The sequence below is a fragment of the Mus caroli genome, unplaced genomic scaffold (assembly GCF_978045245.1).
Source record: "Mus caroli unplaced genomic scaffold, Mus_caroli_1 scaffold_18, whole genome shotgun sequence".
Taxonomy (NCBI): Eukaryota; Metazoa; Chordata; class Mammalia; order Rodentia; family Muridae; genus Mus; species Mus caroli.
In genome coordinates, this window is record NW_028227273.1 from 73,475,175 (window position 1) to 73,482,682 (window position 7,508).

A 7,508-nucleotide genomic window follows, 5' to 3' on the forward strand; every position below is an offset into this window, starting at 1 on the left:
AGATCAGTTATACAGAAGACGGGGGGAATATGATTAGATGACCATGAGAATGAATTTAAATCTAAAGCTAGGGAGTGAGTTGAGGGCATCTCAAGGGCTTGCCAGAGTCCTGGAATAGGGTAGACTCTAAGGAATAAATCTCAATGACCCTAAGTGAGACTCACAGTATTGGGGAAATGGATTCTGTAGAGACAACCCCCTATAACCAGGTAGGACTACTAGTGAAGCAATAGAGAAAATATCCCACCCACAAAACTTTAGTCCCTAAATTTATCCATATATATATATATATATATATGTGTGTGTGTGTGTGTATATATATATATATATATATATATATATATATATATAGTTTATTTATGGAAGCTTTTCTTTTCAGTGAACATCATGAACCTTTTTGGTTCTAGTGTATGTTGGAAGTATGAAATTTACATCTTGCTTTGATTTTATGAGTAGTTTTATAGTTAAGAGATTGCCTTGACACTCATTAGAGACTTGGGATTTGAAAAAAAATGTAAAGACAAAAAGTTTAAGGATTTTAAAATTTGGACTTAACGCATTTTGCCTTATGCTATAGCTAGTGATCAGAAAAATGTGGTATTTTAAATAAGAATTAATCTCATAGGTGGAGGCATCTGACTGTTCAGTCACCAGAGGATGGAACTGTCTCAAAGGATTAGAAGGATTAGGAGATTAATCCTTTCTGAAATTGTTGTGACCTTGCTGGAGGAAGTATGTCACAAAGGTAGCATTTGAGATTTTGGAATGCTCATACCAGGCCTAATTGTCTTTTCCTGCCTACTTATTAGGATATATGCTTTTATCTACTGCTCCAGAATTTCCTGTGCACCACTATGATTGCTTTCATGATGTCAATGGAGTAATATTCTGAAAATGTAAACAAGCCAAATGTTAAATGTTTTCTTTTAAGAGAATTGCCATAAATGTGTTGTCTCTTTACAGTATTAGAAATTGTAACTAAAATAATCCTATTTCTCTTCAAGCTGCTTTAATCAGAAGTGAGAATCTCACTGTGATACTGTGACTTTTAAGGATTCTGGAGACTCCCTGCCTGAGCCATGCAGTATTTTGAGGGATTATAAGAGTAGTTGTTCTTGGAAGATGAAGGCTAGGGTTTACAAATTGGATACCTAGGCCTAATAAAGATTCTGAAGTTTACATTTTCTGTGCCAAAAAGTGTTTAATGATGTCAGAAGTAGAAAGCAACTGTGACAAGTGCCATATTGTCCTAACTAGAGGTAGGAGAGATCTTTCAATGTATACCTGGTTAGGCTTGAAATAAAGGATTTGGGATACAGGATTTGAATTTCATAATTGCATAGACTGGAAAGAAGTTGTTTTGGTCTCCCACCCATGTCTGAGAAGCTATTGGTTTTCTCACAGGCAGAATGCAGGTCTATTTGGAAACTCCATCAGAGAATGGCCAAAAGAATTTGCACTATATTCTGGTCAGAAGAGAACTGGATTTTTAGGATTTCCTGAAAATACAGAGTCCATTAAAAAAAAAAGCTGGGCTAATTATTTCCCTCCTCACATTATATTTAAGTCAAAACTGAAGAGAGTTGAGAAGGTAGGAAGAGATGTTATGAGTATCTGAGAGCAACAAAGGTTGTAAAAACCTTGCACATGGGCTGAAAATACTTACAAACAGTGATTAACGTCATCTAGAATAGTGAGCATGTTGCAGAACATAGTTAAAGTTTGATATGTCTTAATTTGTGCCAATGTGATAGCTTTAGATTCTCAAGTAAACATAAGGTGTGAATTTGAGGAAAATGGATTTGAGAAGATTGGAAGTAGAGATGTGTACTCCCAGAAGTTCAGGAAGCTGTGTTTATTAAGTACCTAGAAGAGTACAATGGGAGAGATAGATTTGAAGAGCTATGTGTATGATTGTTTGGAGAGTTTTGAGTGGAGAATGACTAAAAGGAGAGTCAGGAAATGGAAAGGAGCTCTACAATTCTGCATTTTGTTAGGTTATGTCTTTATCGCTGTTGCAGAGAAACTTCCTTGATAGTGGATGTGGAATATTCTTAGTTTCCTCCTGCAACTGATGGAAACAAATGTAGATAACCACTGTCAGATCATTTGCAAAAGGAGCTGTTCTAACTCTGAAGTCTAGGTAAGACATATCCATCAAATTCCTCCCACTAGCATTCATGAAACCATATGAAGAAGAAAGAAGATGAAAGAACTGAGGAGTTGGAGGATACAAAGATATATAGCCTACTAAATCAACATGATCAAAGTCCATGTGAATTCAAGGCTTAAGTAGTAAACAGGTCTGCACCAGATGAGGCCCAAGACTGGAAAAGAGAAGTAGACTGGTGTAATGATTCCTTACCTAAAAGCCATCTGCAGTTGATAACAACCTGCAACTGAAAATTCAATTTTTCTATGGAAAAATCACTATTTTTAATTATAGGACATATTATCAGTAGTAGATGACCAGTGGAAAATGTTCTGAAGCTCATTTTGCAAGGTTTCTTGTCTCATAATGACATGTCAGAGTTTTTCCATTTTGTATTATATTTTTATACTTTTAATCTTTGTTTAAGTCATTTGTAAACAATTTCAGTAATTTTCTCGTTTCTCTGCAGTTTGTTTGGCCTTTTCTAATATGTTAGGATTTTTCAATCATATTGTTTTTTGTTATTCCATTATTATCTCAGAATCCTATAGGTTTTATATTACCAGAAAGAAAGAGGTGCATCTAGATGAGAAATGGGAATGGAAGAATTTGGAGGAATAAATAAAGAGGAAAACATAGTTGGGGCAGATTTTATGGGAAAAATCTTTTTTAAGAAAATCAAAATTCCCTGAACCACACAGCCTCCAGGTCTCCTAGGAGGCTAACTCTAACTAGTGACACAGGTAACACTACTGCCCCAATATTCACAGATAGAAACAGACTTGGAATCTATTCCACTCTGCCTGAGTCCCATTGCCCTTTTTTTCTGTACCTTCACATGCACACATGGGAGAGAGCATGTCAGATGCCCCCCAACCCCCCCAAGCCTGTCTGTTTTCCAGGAGGTCTTCTGTCTTGGGGTTTCTATTCCTGCACAAACATCATGACCAAGAAGAAAGTTGGAGAGGAAAGGGTTTATTCAGCTTACACTTCCATACTGCTGTTCATCACTGAAGGAAGTCAGGACTGGAACTCAAGCAGGTCAGGAAGCAGGAGCTGATGCAGAGGCCATGGAGGGATGTTCTTTACTGGCTTGCTTCCCCTGGCTTGCTCAGCCTGCTCTCCTATACAGCCAAGACTTCCAATCCAGAGATTGTCCCACCCACAAGGGGCCTTTCCCCCTTGATCACTAATTGAGAAAATGCCTTACAGTTGGATCTCATGGAGGCATTTCCTCAACTGAAGATCCTTTCTCTGTAATAACTCCAGCTGTGTCAAGTTGACACAAAACTAGCCCGTACATCTTCCCTAACCATGGTTACAGAAGAACTCCTCTAACAAGGGACCTGACGGGCCTGCTTAAACATGGGATACATGACCAAGCCAGAGACAGCAATGTTTGCCTCCAGGAAGCCTGTTCTTACTGTAGTCACAGAGTTCTACCTGACTCCAAGAAGGCCTGGTCCAATCGGAGACACACAGTCCAGTTAACACAAGAGGTAAGCAGATGTCAAATGGCCAGCAAAAGAAGATAAGCAACAGAACCCAATGTTATTTGGCACCATCAGAACCCAGTTCTCCTACCACAGCAAGGTCTGGATACCATAACACAACTGAAGAGCAATATTCTGACCTAAAATCCCATCTCATGGAGATGACAGAGATCTTTATGTAGGACACAAATAAATAACTCCCTTAAAGAAAGACAGGAAAACACAAGCAAATAGAAGACCTTAAAAAGGAAACAAATACATCTCTTAAAGAAATATAGGAAAATACAATTAAACAGGTGAAGGAATATAACAAAATGGTCAAAGACCTAAAGATGGAGATAGAAACAACAAATAAATTACAAATGGGTGCAACTCTGAAGATGGAAAACATGAGAAAGAGAACAGACACTGGAGATGCAATAATCGCCAACAGAATACAAGAAATTCAAGAGAAAATCACATGCATAAAAGATACCACATAAGTAGAGAGAGAGAGGGGGAGGGGGAGAAGAGGAGGAGAGAAAAAGGAGGGCCAGTTCAGATAGGGAGGAGATGGAGGAGAAGTACAGAGTCAGGCATTTGAAAGGAGGTGTGTATCAGTGGGTAAGGTGCTGGGTGTAGCCACTAGACAGTTCCAGATGCCAGGGATCCAAGAGGTTTTCAGGACCCAACAAAGGGGACAGTAGCCAAAATACCGAACAAAGTGGAGATAGAACCTATAGAGACCATAGCCAGGGGACAGGCAAAGCCCCTGGTTGAGGGATGGGGTCACACACCCACCTCAAAAATATTTATCCAGAATTCCTCCTATCAAAAGGAAATGCAGGAACAAAGAGTGGAACAGAAACTGAGGGAAAGAAAGGTCATCCAGAGACTATCCCACCTAGGGATACATTTCATCTGCAGACACCAAACTCAGACACTATTGCTGATGGTAAGATGTGTATACTGACAGGAGTCTGGTATAGCTGTCCCCTGAAAGGCTCTGTCAGAGTCTAACCAATACATGTATGATGATGCACCCAGCATATGTACCTAAAGATGGACTACCTAACAATGGACTGAGCACGAGGACCCCAATGGAGAAGTTAGGGCAAGGACTGAAGGGTCTGAATGGTTTTGTGACACCATAGGAAGAACAACAATATCAACCAACCAGACTCCCAAAATTCCCAGGGACTAAACCATCAACCAAAGAGTACACATAGGGGGACCCATGGCCTTAGCTGGATATGTAGCAGAGGATTACCTTAATGTGCATCACTGGGAGGGAAGCCCTTTTGTCCTGTGGAGGCTTCTGACAGAATTTTTACTATTCAATCACACTAAAATATTAGGGCAGCAGGAGACCTGTGATTGGACAGGGAAAGGGAGGCAGGGCTAAGAGTTAGGGAGGCAGAGAGCATCTTGGGGGAGAAGGAGGAAGGCCAAGATGGAGGCAGATGTGAACCAGCATGGCTTTAACCAGACACATGTAGTTATGATATCATAAAGTTAGAATAACTGGGATAAAGGTTTTATCATCAATTGGTTCTGAAATTATTGTACTGGCATCTTATAAATTAAGAATTTATTGATAGGTAAATTTGATTGGTTAATTATAAGCTTCTAGACTTTTGTTTCTACCGGGTAAATGGGTGTTGTGGTGGCTGACTGTGGGGTGAATGGTCATTGCATGGGGCTGATGTGGCAGCAATTCGCCAAGGTACTCAGGAGCTTTAGCCGACAGATACTGTGGAGTTGAGATCACCTGGCTGGACTCACTTGGTCTGCTGGTTGCTAGCAGTAGTGTAGGAAACCTGCAGGTTCATTATTTAATATTTTCCACAACAGGTAGGGGAATGCTAAGGTGCTTAGGCAGGAGTAGGTGGACAGGTAGGGGAGCACTCTCATAGAGGTAGGGGGTAGGGAGTTGGGGAGGGGAAGCTGCGAAGAGGGATAACATTTGAAATGTAAATAAACACAATAACCAATAAAAATGGGGGGAAAAAGATACAATAGAAGATATTTACACATCAGTTAAAGAAAATGCAAAGTGTGAAAGGTTCCGAAATCAAAGTATCTAGGACATTTGGGACACAATGAAAACACCAAACCTATGAAAAATAGGATCAGAAAAGGGTAATGATCACCCATTCAAAGAACCAGAAATATCCATAACAAAATCATAGGAAAAATCTTCCATAACCCAAAGGAAGAGATGACTATTAATGTACAAGAAGCCTATAGTATGCCAAATAGATTCTACCATAAAAGAAATTCTTCCCACCACACAATAATCAAAGCAATAAATATACAGAACAAAGAAAGAATATTAACTCGGAGCGGACGGAGGGGAGCCTCCCGAAGCGGGGGTGGGGTGGGGGGTGGGGGCCTGGCCGGGATGGCAGCAGCGGCTGCCAGGCCGGGGGCTTGGGCCGCCCAGGAGAAGCAGTTCCCGCTGGCGCTGCTGAACTTCTTCATCTACAACCCCCGTTTCGGGCCGCGCGAGGGAGAGGAAGAAAATAAAATTCTGTTTTACCATCCAAATGAAGTAGAAAAGAATGAAAAAATTAGAAATGTTGGATTATGTGAAGCAATTGTACAGTTTACAAGGACTTTTAGCCCATCGAAACCTGCAAAATCTTTACACACACAGAAGAACAGACAGTTCTGCAATGAACCAGAAGAAAATTTCTGGATGGTTATGGTTGTTCGGAATCCTATCATCGAAAAGCAAAGTAAAGATGGCAAGGCGGTAGTGGAGTACCAAGAGGAGGAGCTGTCAGACAAGGTGTACAGCTCAGTGCTGCAGCAGTGCTACAGTCTGTACAAGCTTTTCAATGGGATGTTTCTGAAAGCCATGGAAGATGGAGGCATCAAGCTCCTAAAGGCAAGATTAGAGAAATTCTTCCATCGGTATTTGCAGACACTACATTTGCAGTCATGTAACCTACTTGATATTTTTGGTGGAATCAGCTTCTTCCCATTGGATAAAATGACTTACTTGAAAATCCAGTCCTTTATTAACCGAATGGAAGAAAGCCTAAGTGTAGTCAAATACACAACATTCCTCTACAATGACCAACTTATCTGGAGTGGACTAGAACAAGATGACATGAGAATTTTGTACAAATACCTCACCACCTCACTGTTCCCCAGGCACATCGAACCTGAGTTGGCAGGAAGGGACTCCCCAGTAAGGGCAGAAATGCCTGGGAATCTCCAACACTATGGAAGATTTCTTACTGGACCCGTGAACCTTAATGATCCAGAAGCAAAATGCAGATTCCCCAAAATTTTTGTAAATACAGATGACACGTATGAAGAGCTCCATTTAATTATTTATAAGGCCATGAGTGCAGCCGTGTGCTTCATGATTGACGCCTCCACGCCACTCACACTGTATTTCTGCCGAAGACTGGACAGCATCGTTGGGCCCCAGCTTACAGTGCTGGCATCTGACATCTGTGAGCAGTTTAATATCAACAATAGGATCTCTGGGTCTGAAAAGGAGCCCCAGTTTAAGTTCATCTACTTCATCCACATGAATTTAGCAAAGAAAAGTACAATTCACATGAGGAAAACGCCCAGTGTGTCACTCACATCCGTCCACCCAGATCTAATGAAGATATTAGGGGACATTAACGGTGACTTTACCAGAGAAGATGAAGATGAAGAAATCATTGTGAAAGTCATGAGCAACTACTGGGTTGTTGGGAAGAAGTCTGACCAGCGGGAGCTGTTCGTGATTCTCAATCAGAAGAATGCGAACCTGATCGAGGTCAATGAAGAGGTGAAGAAACTGTGTGCCACGCAGTTCAATAACATCTTCTTGGATTGACTCCACTGGCTCAGCAGAACATCTTTAAAAACCTCAACAA

At 40.7% G+C, this 7,508-nt stretch overlaps 1 pseudogene; it reads left to right on the forward strand.

The window, feature by feature from the left end:
- The first annotated feature begins 6,028 nt into the window (after window positions 1-6,028).
- LOC110294189 (vacuolar fusion protein CCZ1 homolog pseudogene) lies at window positions 6,029-7,508 on the forward strand (annotated as a pseudogene).